This window comes from Anabrus simplex, chromosome 3 (assembly GCF_040414725.1).
Source record: "Anabrus simplex isolate iqAnaSimp1 chromosome 3, ASM4041472v1, whole genome shotgun sequence".
Lineage (NCBI taxonomy): Eukaryota > Metazoa > Arthropoda > Insecta > Orthoptera > Tettigoniidae > Anabrus > Anabrus simplex.
This window is the reverse complement of record NC_090267.1, coordinates 407,626,050-407,638,893: the sequence shown is the minus strand read 5'-3', so window position 1 is coordinate 407,638,893 and position 12,844 is coordinate 407,626,050.

Below are 12,844 nucleotides of genomic sequence, written 5' to 3'. Positions count from 1 at the left end.
GAAAATTGCTGAAAGACCCAACCTTTGATACCAAACTCACAGACATCCAATTAGCTGCTTGGTCTTCTTTTAAAGCAATTTTGAAGGGATTTTTGGGTAGCAGGAAAGACAAAAACTATGTTACAATTGTGAATGATCTGTTGGACAACTATAAGAACATGGGGTGTAGAATGTCGCTTAAAATTCACTTTTTACATTCTCACCTTGATTTCTTCCCGGAAAATTTGGAAGCCGTAAGCAATGAGCATGGTGAACGCTTTCACCAAGACATTCTTGCTATGGAACACCGTTACCAAGGCCATTGGAACCCTTCGATGATGGGTGACTACTGCTGGGGTCTTGTTAGGGAGAGTGATGAAACGGCAAACAAAAGAAGAGCTCCGTCGTCGCATTTTTCAAAAACCAAAGACGATTAAAGATGAAAACATCTTCTGAACTAATTTGGACCTTTTATTGGCATCATACCCATATATACATACAAAACAGTAATGATTTCAAACGTTCTGAATGTGTATTTTTGTTTGACTTAATTGTGTCAATTTTCGCTATTGCCGTTTTTTATTCTGCTTTATATCTAGGAAATGTGATGTCATAGAGAAAAACTGATTTTACCAGTGTATTCAGCACCCCGAAATTAGGAAAATCCACCCATTTACAAACCAGATGCAAAAGAAAAGTTTAAATTTGTTAACTAGTGTAATCTTTCCTCTCACAGTGGTGGGTGCTGGTATCGTTACTGACATTTTCTGTCATTTTATCTAACCATTGTTAGTCTAATTTTGTACAACACATTATTATTATTATTATTATTATTATTATTATTATTATTATTATTATTATTATTATTATTATAAAATAATAACAATCGTATGGCCTCAGCTACCGTGTGCAGACATTTCAATTTGACGCCATCTGGCTGTCTGCTCGTCAATTTCGACGTTCCGTTTTACTCTAGGCCCACTAGATGGCAGACCGAGTAAACCGAAACTCTCTTGGGCGTCTTTGGCTGAGATTTCATGAATTTTGTCGTGTAAACACCAAATGTGTAACCAGAGATCTTTTACATACCGACATCGTACGACATGGAGTGTCGAATGGACTTTCTTCCGCCCTTCAAAAAACCGGCTACCTCTGCCGGGTTTGAACCCGCTATCTTGGGATCCGGAGGCCGACACACTACCATTGATCCACAAAGGCAGTTATTATTATTATTATTATTATTATTATTATTATTATTATTATTATTATTGAAGAAATTGAGGAAGAGAAGGAATCCAGTGAGATGGATCTGGACAAGTTGAAAGAAAATAGTGTGAAGGATTGTTTCAGGGAACATGTTGCACAAGGACTAATTGAAGAGGCTGAAGGAAACATAGTAGAAGAAGAATGGGCAGTCATGAAGAATGAGGTCAGTAGGGCTATTGAAGAGATGTTAGGAAGAAAGGAAAGATCAGCTAAGAATCAATGTATAACTCAAGAGATACTAGACCTGATCGATGAACGACGGAACTACAAGAATGCAAAAAATGAAGAAGGCAGAAAAGAATACAGGCCGTTAAAGAATGAAGTGGACAGGAAGTGCAGGGCAGCTAAGGAAGAATGGCTGAAGGAGGAGTGCAAGGATGTTGAACGTTGTATGGTCCTAGGAAAGGTAAAGGAAAATCAAGGAAACCTTTGGAGAAAGTAAAACTAGGTGTATGAATATTAAGAGTTCAGATGTAAAACCATTTCTAGGGAAAGAAGACAAGGCAGAAAGATTACAGGAACATATCTAACAGTTGTATCAAGGTAAAGACATAGATGGTATGGTTCTGTAACAAGAAGAGGCCGTTGATGCTGATTAAATGGGTGACCCAATTTTGAGGTCAGAATTCGACAGAGCTTTGAGAGACCTAAATAGGAGAAAAGCACCTGAAATTGATGGCATTCCCTCTGAATTACTGACTGCTTTAAGAGAAACCATCATGGGGAGGTTATACCGTTTATTGGGCAGGATGTATGAGACAGAAGAAGTGCCATTCGATTTTCGGCAGAATGCTGTTATACCTATTCCCAAAAAAGCCGGTGTTGACAAGTGTGAAAACTATCGCACCATTAGTTTAATATCTCAACCAAACCCCATGGCACTACAGCCCTTGAAGGGCCTTGGCCTAGCAAGAGACCGCTGCTCAGCCCGAAGGCCTGCAGATTACGAGGTGTCGTGTGGTCAGCACGACGAATCCTCTCGGTCGTTATTCTTGGCTTTCTAGACCGGGGCCTCTACCTCACCGTCAGATAGCTCCTCAATTCCAAACACGTAGGCTGAGTGGACCTCGAACCAGTCCTCAGGTCCAGGTAAAAATCCCTGACCTGGCCGGGACTCGAAGCCGGGGTCTCGGGGTAAGAGGCAAGCGCGCTACCCCTACACCACGGGGCCGGTGAGTTTAATATCTCACGCCTGCAAAATTCTAACATGTATTATTTACAGAAGAATGGAAAGACAATTTGAAACTGAGTTGGAAGGTCAATTTGGCTTCAGGAGGAATATAGGAACACGTGAAGCAATCCTGACTTTACGTCTGATCTTAGAGGATCGAATTAAGAAGCATAATCCAACATACATGGCGTTCGTAGATCTAGAAAAGGCATTTGATAATGTTGATTGGACCAAGCTATTTGAGATTCTGAAGGTGATCGCGATCAGGTACCGAGAAAGAAGAATTATCTACAATACATATTAAAAAAGTCAGTCTGCAGTGATAAAAATCGATGGCTATGAAAAAGAAGCAGCAATCCAGAAAGGGGTGAGGCAAGGCTGCAGTTTGTCCTCCTCCTTTTCTACGTTTATATAGAACAGGCAGTAAAGGAAGTCAAAGAAGAATTTGGAAAGGGAATCACAATCCAAGGAGAGAAAATCAAAACCCTGAGATTTGTCGATGATATCGTTATTTTATCTGAGACTGTAGATGATCTGGAGAAGTTGCTGAATGGTATGGACGGAATCTTGGGTGAGGAGTACAAGATGAAAATAAATAAGTCCAAAACAAATGTAATGGGTGCAGTCGAACGAAGGCAGGTGATGAAGGAAATATTAGATTAGGAAATGAAGTCTTAAAGGAAGTAGATGAATATTGTTACTTGGGTAGTAAAATAACTAGGGATGGCAGAAGTAAGGACATAAAATTCAGGCTAGCACAAGCAACGAAGGCATTTCTTAAGAAAATAAATTTGCCCACTTCGAATATTGATATAGGAATTAGAAAAATGTTTTTGAAGACTTTCGTTTGGAGCATGGCATTGTATGGTAGTAAAATATGGACGATAACTCGCTCAGAATGTAAGAGAATAGAAGCTTTTGAAATGTGGTGTTACAGAAACATGCTGACGGTGAGGTGGATAGATCGAATCAAGAATGAAGAGATACTGAATCGAATTGGTGAGAGGAGATCGATTTGGCTAAATTTGACGAGAAGAAGAGATAGAATAATAGAACACATCTTAAGACACCCAGGACTTGTGCAGTTGGTTTTTGAGTGAGGTGTAGGCGGTAAGAACGGTAGGGGTAGACCAAGGTATGAATATGACAAGAAGATTAGAGCAGATGAAGGATGCAGCAGTTATGTAGAAATGAAAATGTTAGCACAGGATAGGGTGCCATGGAGGGCTGCATCAAACCAGTCTCGAACAACACATTATTATTATTAATTATTATTAGGGGTTCTACGAGTTAGAGTGACCGATAGTATTAATAATATTATTGGTTTTATTATTGGTTGAGTGCCTTCAAATATTACCGGTATCGAACCCTCAAACTTGAGCTTAGAAGACCAGTGTCTTTCCATCTGAGCTACTCAGGCCGTCAGATAGCACTTGTGATTCGTGGATGGCTAATATGAGGCAAGTAAATTAATACGATATAATATTCAGATTACATTTCTTTGGCTAACTCTTTCACATCTGAAGGTCCTCATTTATATTCCTTTCTGGCATAAAGTGGTTATGTACAGAAATTCAAATTTCGACTTTGGTCCTATTGTGATAGCGGAAGTATCATATAGTGTTAGCAACTCATGAAACGATGCATCCTCTCTGACTGTACTTCAACCGAAAAGCTTCTAGTCCTTTGACTTTGTTTTGCTTTTGACAGGATGGACTTCGTGCAGCCCTAATTATATTTACATGCAGTGTGAGGGACCATTCTAGCATAACATGCCCAGAGAAGATCAAAGACGGCTAACAATAATTACACATATCACCGTTTGCCTACCAGTGCCTATTCGAGGGTGCGCAAACTATGCTATTCAGATTTACCAGTAATGGAGGAAAAAATTACAAGTTTGTGGGTCAAAATTGTTATACTGTTTTAGAGACGGTGCAACGTCTGCTTCGAATCGAATAGGGAACGAGGAGAACATGTCCACAAAATCAATTCTGTCGGTTTTTCAAACAATAAACTATCTCGAAAAATTCAGGATACGTTGTTGATCAGCAGAGAGATTTAAGGACTACATCTCACTTATTTTGAGCTAGATTTAAAGAGAGTAAGTGGGGCAATGTAAATTCAACGATCTCGTTAGCAATGTTTCCACTGGCTAGTGTCTGGCTCCATGGATAAATGATTAACGTGCTGGCCTTTGGTAACAGGCATCTCGGGTTCGATTCCCGGTGGGGTTGGGAATTTTAACCATAACTGGTTAATTTTGCTGGCACGGGAGCTGGGTGTATGTGTCGTCTTCATCATCATTTCATCCTCATCACGACGCGCAGGTCGCCTACGGGAGTCAAAACAAAAGACCTGTACCTGGCGAGCCGAACTTCTCCTCGAACACTCCCGGCACTAAAAGCCATACGCCATTTCAATTTACTGGCTAGTGATCTATGTAACAATTATTACAGACTTTCAAATTAACAAATATAAATTATTGTTGATGAAAGCGTTTGTTAAATATTCTACTGGAGTTTCATTATTTAATTAAAATATGTACCGATCTCTGTGTTAAGGACGATGTGAAATCAAATTTGATATTTGTAGTTTTGGTGTTGTAATTCCCCTTTCCCAATCTATCACTACTGATCTGCATTTAGGCCAATCGTCCGGGTGGCAGATTTCCTATCTGCTGTTTTCCTAGCAAAGAAAGTGGAAATTTATTGAATATCTCCTTTGATAAGTTATTCCAATCCCTAACTCCCCTTCCTACAAACGAATATTTGCTCCAATTTCTAGCTTTATCTTCATATTGTGATATCTCCTACTTTTAAAGAGACCACTGAAACTTATTCGTCTACAAATTTCATTCCACGCCATCCCTCTACTGAGAACTCGGCACATACCACTTAGTCGGGCAGTTCGTCTCCTTTCTCCCAAGTCTTTCCAGCTCATACTTTTCAACATTTTTGGAACGCTACTCTTTTGTGGGAAATCGTCCAGAACAAATCGAGCTGTTTTTCTTTGGAATTTTCCAGTTCTAGAATCAAGTAATCCTGGTGAAATCAAGTAATCCACCTCATTTATACAAAATTTTCCTTAATATGGGCAGTCAAAAAGAACGAGAGTATATCAGGGTCACGTTCGCAAATTTTGATGCAGAATACATACCACGTGATAAGTATTGTCGAAAGAAATTACGTGGAGTTGACCATGGCTAAATGATTAGCGTGCTGGCCTTTGGTCACAGGGGTCCCGGGTTCGATTCCCGGCAGGGTCGAGAATTTTAACCATCAGGGGTTAATTTCGCTGACACGGGGGCTGGGTGTGTATGTTGTCTTCATCATCATTTCATCCTCATCATGATGCGCAGGTCGCCTACGGGAGTCAAATCAAAAGACTTGCACCTGGCGAGCCGAACATGTCTTCGGACACTCCCAACACTAAAAGCCATACGCCATTTTATTTACCCGGAGTTGAAATATGACCGACATTTCTTATGACCGACTTCCCTTCGCCAACTCTCGTTCCTCCCCGACACCGACAAAACAATAATCACCACCACCACCTTAGAGCATCTGAGGTCTAGGGTGTCATTCATTTTCATGCCCTTCGTTGCCCTGGTCTTTCTTTGGCCAATACCTTCATTTCTTCGAAATGTCGGATCCCTTCCATGTTTTCTCTCACCACCTCTCACAGTGTTATATAGAGGATGGTTGCCTAGTTGTACTTCCTCTTAAAACAATAATCACCACCACCTCTCACAGTGTTATATAGAGGATGGTTGCCTAGTTGTACTTCCTCTTAAAACAATAATCACCACCACCTCTCACAGTGATATATAGAGGATGGTTGCCTAGTTGTGCATCCTCTTAAAACAATAATCACCACCACCTCTCACCATTCGTAGGCAATCCGATATACTAAGTTGACGATATTTCATGAAAGGATCAATATGCCGATATTAAAACGAAATATCGATTTCTCGACACCACATGAAACTTTTCTTCTAAAATACAAGGATTTGACATTATATTAACGTACTTCGGGAAGTTACAGCTTGAAAGATAGCGGCGGTGGGCTAGTCCCACCATTGGCTCTCCTGAGAATGGTTTTCTGTGGTTCTGCTACCTAAGCTAAATGCCGGTACAGTACCTTTTATAGGCCCCGCCGCTCCTCTCTAACCTTCTCCCAACCTCAAAGCACCGTTACACACATCTCCTGGCCTGACAGAGAGAGCCTATATCACCCCTGTGGATAGGGGTGGTAGAATAACACCCACGGTATCCCCTGCCTGTCGTAATAGGCGACTGAAATGGGCCCCAGAGGCTCTCAACTTTGGAGCGTGGGTTGGCATCCACGGGGCCCTTAGCTGAGTCGTGGCATTGCTTCCACTTACTTTTACCAATCTCCTCACTTTCGTCTATCCTGTCCGACCTCCTTTGGTCAACTCTTGTTCCTTTTTGACCTCGACGGTATTAGAGTAGTCGAGCCTAGGGATTCTTTCACTTTCACGCCCTTCGTGGTCCTTCGCTTTCTTTGGCCGATATCTTCATTTTTCATTTTTTTTCTCTCTGATTAGTGTTATATAGAGGACGGTTGCCTAGTTATACTGTACTTCCTCTTAAAACGATATTATCACCAGCACCACCGCAGAGAGCGTATATAAAAATTAAAAATAAAGTACGTTAAGTTTGGGATCATTGAAGTTTCCAAGAAAAGCAAGCAAGTTAACAGAATCGAATATAATAATAAACCTTTATTTTCTCTATTAAAATACTTGGTGTCTTTCTTTCAGGGTAATAGGCAATTACCCTTTATTACAATTTTGTATCATTTGCACGATTAATACCACCATTTCTTAATGTTTACAAACGATTTTTCGTATATCAGCAATGTCATACCACAAAATATCGAGAGTGAATTATCGAATACTGATAGGAAATTTTCGATAATATCGCAATATCCCTAACCCCACGACGCTATGTCACCTTAACTTTGAGACGCTGATGATAAGTTATTTGACACTCGACACTGATGATTTTTTTACTTTCTGGAATGTTTATAAGACACACTATTCGCTCGAATGTATTTTCGATATATTTTAAGGTATTTATTGTTCATATGGCGCGATATTTTACGAAAGAAAGAAATTTTTCGCAATTCTTCACACAGCAGTTTTCTCAAATGTTGGAATATTTGATTTATTTTTACCGTATACTTGTAGAATATACTGGGATTGATCAAACGACGCCTGAAGCGATGTGATATCGTGCCTCTATCTAGAGCTACTCTAACTGTTATCCGCGTGATACTGCGATTTTAGTACCTCAAGTTGGCGCCACTTTTACATCACCCACTGACGTCAGCAGAGGTCAGGGATATCTTGCTAGATATATTTGCCCTTCTTCTTTAAATTGAGATATTGAACGCTGTCGTCCCAAGTGTTGTATACCAACAATTTTTATTTTGAGACTGCCGAGCTGAGTGGTTCAGACAGTTGAGGCGCTGGCCTTCTAACCCCAACTTGGCAGGTTCGATCCTGACTCAGTCCGGTGGTATTTGAAGGTGCTCACATACGTCAGCCTCGTCTCAGTAGATTTACTGGCACGTAAAAGAACTCCCGCGGGACTAAATTCCGGTACATCAGCGCTTCCGAAAACCGTAGAAGTAGTTAGTGGGACGTAAAGCAAATAACATTATTATTGTTAGTTATTTTAAAACTTTCATGTTTTCGTAATACTCACCAGCCCAAGTACGATTCCGAAACAATACACATGTGTCTGTCAGGTCAACAGCCCAGAGGCTGGTTGGATCCTCAAATAGCACCACCAAAGGCTATGAGGTTATAAGGAAACCCTAAAAACCAATGGCAGCACCAAAATGAGGCGTACTAGGCAAGATGAGGAATGAGGTAGTTTGCCATTGCTTTCCTCACTGAGTCAGAAAGTACTATTGCAGCAGGACTGATCCTGTGAGCAGCACCTTTCATAACACTTAGATGCACTAGTTGTGCTCTGAATGTCATTACTCAGCACTACCCATACCCCAGCAGCTTCCATATTGTCACAGCCATGGATGCTGACTGGGACTTCGGTGGAAGCTACACTTTACTCTGGCCTGGACCAAGAGATGGATGCAAAAGTACTGTATCCATCAAGAAATGACAGCAAGCAGTACTATACACATATTCTATGCCAAAAACATATCAGCAAGTTAAAATACTTAGCTACTACATTTTAGAAAAGAAGAGTACAAGTTATAGAAATTGAGTTAAAACAAGTGTGACAAGATTGGGAATCACTAAGACAATTATATGATTCAATACATTCACAATGTTTCTAATGTCAAGAGTACAACAATTGGAGAATGAAATATTCAAACTGAGGCTTTAAACCCAAGAAATAAAGGTTAACTCCTGTCTGAAGACGAAATGTGACCTCTAATTCGCTGGGATGGAGTCATCCAACTTTTACAGTGTGATATGACAAGCAATATCGAGGGTAATCAATACTTGTAATGAAACCTTCAACACCCTTCGATGGCAGTAATTTTATAGAACACCTGCTGTGTACTGCTTCATTAGCTCTTGATTAAACAACATGTTATATTTACCAAGGTAAGATTAGTACGCTCAGTGGCGATATAGTGGTTCTTTTAGCCTTCAAAAGGAGATGAGACCAAGATTGATAGCGTTGTATAGTGCTTTTTGTTTCATTTTAGCCAATTTGGATGTACGGTTATTAATCCTTAGATGGGTGTATTTAAATTATTTCAATAGTACTTTGGGAAAATATAATTTATAACATTGTAAATATTAGTAAACATGTCAGAAAGTACATTACGCATTGAATTTCATAGTTTTGCGTGCTTCACGAATTATCTGTAGGACAGGAGTCACAGTACCCTGTCAACAATGCAAGCTTTGCAATTTTTTCTTGTATTGGCGTTAGGTATGCATCAGACGAAAGAGCCAGCTAGAAATACATTGGAATACAAAATATAAACAGTCAATATCAATATACACTTATAATACATTATACACATATGAATCTTCCATAATATTGTACTTGGATTTCGTAGCTTTAAGAGTTCTGGGTCCGTACAGAATAAATACATACACACACACACACACACACACACACACACACACACACACACACACACACACACACACATACACTCACACACAGAGAGAGAGAGAGAGAGAAGGAGGGAGAGAGAGAGAGAGAAGAAATTTAAACACTGCAAATGTAGTTTGTTTAGTTACTTTTTTCGATATTGTAGTACGTAAAATTTTATAGTCTTAAATCTCTATCTTTTAAGAATATGGCGATTGCATTATACACCTCTGGTTGCTGGGATGATAAAATGCACTATATGTTGAGTGGTAGTTGAAAATTGATTCAAAGTAAAGTTGTTATTAATATTTTCCGCTGCACATTATAAAGATGGCAAGATAAGAAGATGTGGTTGATGTCAGCGATTGCTTGACGCCCGCAGTAGGAGTAAGGCGAGTTTAGGACTCCTATCCGGTAGAGAAGATTTGCAAAACTCCTGTGATTGAACTTCATGCGAGTAAGAGAAGTGACGTATCGGCGGCGAGCATTCCATTTGGAGAACCAAGGCGAGTGAGGAGGGTATGATTGTACAGCAGCATATTGCTTTCCCCGTTGCCTTTTTGTAAAATCTCGTTCTTCATCAATTCACGTTCAGGAACGCTGCTTGATACGTGGCACAGAGTCTCGAATTGGCACTGGTGAATCTAGGCGTTGGCCCAAACACTTCGCAGTTAATCGATCTAAACATGAAGCAAAATATTGGACCCAATCACGTGAAGAGTCACATGAACATGCAGCTGTAGAATCACAACGCCATACAATTCGGGCAGTTAGGATACTTTACAGCAGGGCCTCTCAGGGTGCATGCGCCTGGTGCATGTACTGTGCACGGTGCAAAAGACGATTTCGTTTGGTTGACCAGAGTGCAGACCCCCACTCCTTGATTTGGAGCAATAGCGCTATCTCTCTCTCTTTCCCCACGCCTGTCTCGCTCGCTACCCCTGTCTGTCTCTTCCTCACTTGCTCCGTAGCGCTCCAAATCCGAGCCGAGTTGAGCCGAGCTTAGCCGAGTGGTCCAGAGACGAAGCGTTGGTCCGAGCGGGGCCGAGCGGGACCGATGCACTGTGCACAGGAACTCTGCGCCACTGTTTGCACGCGTGAGATTTTGGGCGTTTGAGAGGCCCTGCCTTACTGTATATCAAAATCTGTGGTCTCTTTACAGGTTCACTATCCTAAAATTTCTCGCCAGTTGAGGACTACAGTACAAGCTCACTATAAGGACAGCTTCGTTATAATTCTTATAAAGCATCGGTTGCTATTTTATTCAAGATATGCAAAAATTTCACAACCAGTATGTTTCTTTATTATAGGAATACTGTATATATACCTACCATTCTGTGTCTGATGGAAAAACCTATCTCCTTCCATTCATAAACGAATGTTTTAAGAAAACAGTGTACCTAGTAACATGGTAAATTATATCAATTTTTATTTCTTTGATCGATTTATTTCTTAAATGAATGTTTTCATGTGGTGAAGTTAGGACACCTGGCGCTCTCGTACACCTAACCACATTAAAATATCTCGTTATGCCACTGTTTCACACAGCAACTTTCTACACTGCATAACACTGGAATGTGCGTTGGTTCAAGAAATTCCGATCTGAGGCAAGCAAACTGCTGTTAAGTTGTGTAACGATTACCGTACGCTGCACCATACATCTGAGAGTTAGCTGAGTGAATAAACTCTGATATCACGTACAATTTCAGCAGTAGCGTGTCTATACTATTTTCTGTGGATAGTTAGCATTAGAGAATAGACGTAGAAAGCACAAATTAAGTTGCAAATCTGGTATTTCATTATGTTCCAAGGCTTAATCGTACTCAAAACCTCGGAGATCCATTCCTGACTTTCTGTAATAAAACATTCTTAGGAAAGTTTTCTTAAAGGACTTAGAACTGAAAGCCAATAGATATTTAGAAATCTTCGTATCGGGGCCGATGTCCTCTATGTTTAGGCCATTACAATAAAAACCATTATCAACACACTGATATCCTCTCTCTTCCAAAACACCTGCGTTAACCTTGTTCATTTTCATGTAACAATAAACCTGTTATCACGTCATTGTGGGTTGTTGTTAGAAGCGAAAGTACAGTATATGTATTTAGTATGCTGCACGTTTCCTAATGTACTTACCTGTCACTCGTTCACCTGCGCTGCATTATGCCCACTCATCCTGGTTGAACTGTCCATGGAAGTTAGTCGTGATAATTACAAATGCTTCAACTTACCTGGAACAAAAAGTACAATAAATATTACCTTTATGTTTCAGTATTTAAAATTGAATTGTACATACCATCATTGAGTTCACTAAGCTTAAACAACATATGGAGTAAATCAGTTTATTGAATGGTAAATACAGATCTAAACAAGGAACTTCTGCACTATTTCGTGTGGTAGTAGACATGGTAGTTTTCAACAACAACAAAAACATTTTTTTTCATTTTATACGAGACCTTTCCAGAGTCACTGGTGCCACCCAAGGTCATTTTGCTTTTGCCCAGGGTTCTGGAACCGTATGCCCTTCCTGACGCCACGCGATTTTTGATATGAAAGATCCACCCGACGGGGATTAGAGCCTCGTTAATACAGGTGGAAAGACAGAAACTATACAACCCCTCACGACCCTTTCATTGCTATAGATTATCAGACGTTCCAAGGTATTGAGAAATTCTTCCAAAAACATCTTTAACATGTCAGAAACCAACGACGCGGTGCTGTCACATTTAAGCACCATCACATGCCACCGACTTCAGCTGGAGATATTTTCTCTATCTTAGGATAGTCCGGATTCATGGCTAAATGGTTTGAAAGCAGGCCTTTGGTGGAAGAGGTCCGAGATTCGATAGAAAGTCGGTTCGGAGATTTTCACTTCCATTAGCTATGGCTCCTGAGCTAGGTATCTAGGCTGTCATCGGGATTATAATTCATCTTAGGTACGGCCCCATCGTCACAAACACGCAAGTCGCCTATAGACCTGTACAAGGCCTTTCCGGAGGCCAAACATTATTATTATTATTATTATTATTATTATTATTATTATTATTATTATTATTTTAGGAAGAGGAGGACAACGACTAACGGACTGCTCCACGGAGATTACCACTTGTTAATTCCCTAAGGATGAGATAGATAAAGCAATATAACATATAAACTACCCGGTGGAAATTAATGAAAGTGTGGTAACATGTAGCTAGAGGTCTCCCACACGTGCATACAAACCTGGCATGAGGTCAGCGCGACCATAGCGCCAAATGGGTCTGGCCCCATAAAACGAGGCAGTTGAAGGAAAGGGACAAGCAATGTGAGTTAATCAGCG